The sequence below is a fragment of the Propithecus coquereli genome, unplaced genomic scaffold (assembly GCF_000956105.1).
Source record: "Propithecus coquereli isolate 6110/MARCELLA unplaced genomic scaffold, Pcoq_1.0 Scaffold838, whole genome shotgun sequence".
Lineage (NCBI taxonomy): Eukaryota > Metazoa > Chordata > Mammalia > Primates > Indriidae > Propithecus > Propithecus coquereli.
In genome coordinates this window covers 250,243-252,512 of record NW_012154596.1, presented here as the reverse complement: position 1 = coordinate 252,512, position 2,270 = coordinate 250,243, and the positions used below count along the sequence as shown (strand labels likewise).

At 38.1% G+C, this 2,270-nt stretch overlaps 1 pseudogene; it reads right to left on the bottom strand.

The window, feature by feature from the left end:
• Window positions 1-2,270, bottom strand: part of LOC105825951 — a 33,697-nt pseudogene that overhangs the window by 17,953 nt on the left and 13,474 nt on the right.

Genomic DNA, 2,270 nt, shown 5'->3' with positions numbered 1-2,270 from the left:
TCCAATTTATTTCTTTCTATTTTTAGTAGAGACGGGGTCTCGCTCTTGCTCAGGCTGGTTTCGAACTCCTGAGCTCAAACAGTCCGCCCGCCTCGGCCTCCCAGAGTGCTAGGATTACAGGCGTGAGCCACCGCACCCGGCCTATTTTCCCTATTTTCAATTGGATTATTATTGTTTTTGTCTTTGATTTGTATGAGTTTCTTATATATTTTGGATATTAACCTTTTATCAGATACGTGGTCTGCAAATATTTTCTCCTATCCTGTAGGTTTTCTTATTTTCTTTGCTGTGCAGAGCTTTTTAGTTTGATACAATCCAACTATATTTGCTTTTGTTGCTGTACTTTCAGTGTCATATTTAAAAAAACATTGTTGATACCAATATCAAGGAGACTTCTTACATGTTTTCTTATAAGACTTTAAAAAATTTATGTCTTATATTTAGGCTTTTGTTTTAAGTTAATTTTGGGGTATGGTATGAGAAAAATTATGTGATTTTAATCTTTTACTTCAGGGTATCCAGTTTTCCCATCACCAAGTATTGGCAAGACTATAATTTCTGCATTGTGTATGCTTGGTGACCTTGTCAAAGATTAGTTGATCTTTTATGCATCGGTTTATTTCTGGGCTCTCCATTCTATTTCATTGCTTTTTTTTTTCCCCCATCAAATAGTATGCACATATCATCCTGTTTTTATTAGTATAGTTTTGAAGTGTAGTTTGATATCAGGAAGTATGGTGTCCTCCCAGCTTTGTTTCTGAATATTGCTTTGGCTAGTATTAATTCATCCAATCCATATACATGGAAAATCTTTATATTTATTTGTGTCTTCTTTAATATTTTTTGAGACAGAGTCTTATTCTGTCACCCTGGCTAGTGGCATCATCATATTTCACTGCTGCAACCTCAAACTTCTAGACTCGAGCAATCCTCCTGGTTCAGCCTCCTGAGTAACTGGGACTAGAGGCACACCACCATACCTGGCTAATCGTTCTATTTTTAGTAGAGACAGGACCTCGCTCTTGCTCAGGCTGGTCTCAAACTCCTGAGCTCAAGCAATCCTCCCACCTCAGCCGCCCAGAGTGCTAGGATTCAGGCATGAGCCACCATACCTAGCCATCATCCTTAATTTTTTTCATCAATATATTTTTTCTTGTAAAGATCTTTCACTTCCTTCATTAAATTTATTGCTAAGTAATTTATTATTTTGATGCTATTGTAGGTAAAATTATTTTCTTCCCCTTTTTAGAATATTTTCCTATTACTGTATGGAAACAACTGATTTTTATGTTAATTTAATATTCTTCTAATTTACTAAGTGCATTTATTAGTATAAACAGTTTTTTGATGTACTATTTATAGTTTTCTCTATATAAGATTATATCATCTAGAGTGACATTGTCACTTCTTTCTTTTCAATTTGGAGGGCTTTTTAAAAATTTTCTTGACTATGTGTTCTACCTAGGCCTTCTAGTCCTATGTTAAAGTAAAACCAATGAAAATTGGCACAAAATAGCCCTGTATTTTTATCTGTGAATTTGAAGGAGCAAACACTTCTTCTGATTTTTATGAACTAGTTTCAGTAGGTAAAGATCTTCTCTTATTGGGTCCCAAGGCTGATGGGATTCCCTATGTGTTTGCAGGGGAGAGGAATTGTTGCAGGTTCACAAGGCTTCTGCTGGGTCTCCCATGGAGTCCACCTTTAGTGGATCTCTTAACCAGGGGCTTGGGTCATAGTGAATTCTGTCTTCTTCCTGGGTAGCTTGAATTTTCTTGAGGACTTTGATCTTTAGGGGAAGCAGTAGGGAAAAATTCTGCAGTTGGGCCCACATATGATGGGCCTGATAGAAGGTGTGGGGGTGAGTTTTGCTCCCACTGGGTACCTGGGAAAATTTCCACAGGTCACTGTGTGGGTTTCTAGGTGAACAGTACTAGTCATGAACTTTGGTTAAGAGGGCTGCACCTGAATCACAGAACTGCTTCAGAGACTACAGTAAAGGCCAAGGTCTGCAAGACTTTCTCCATGGACACAAATAGGTATCTCCCCCAGTAATCTGGATGGGGAGAACGACTCTGGATGGACTGGGATGAGTTGGAGACGGTTATAGAATCACTTTGCAATTCTCAGTAATATCAAATTGGGTGGGCTATTTTCTAGTCTGTAGCCAAGGCCAGGGGTCCTCAAGATTGCCACCTAAATGAGGGCTGCCTTCTCAAAATGACCCTCCACAGTTTTGAAAATTAGTTGGGTTTTTTTTTTTTTTTTTTTT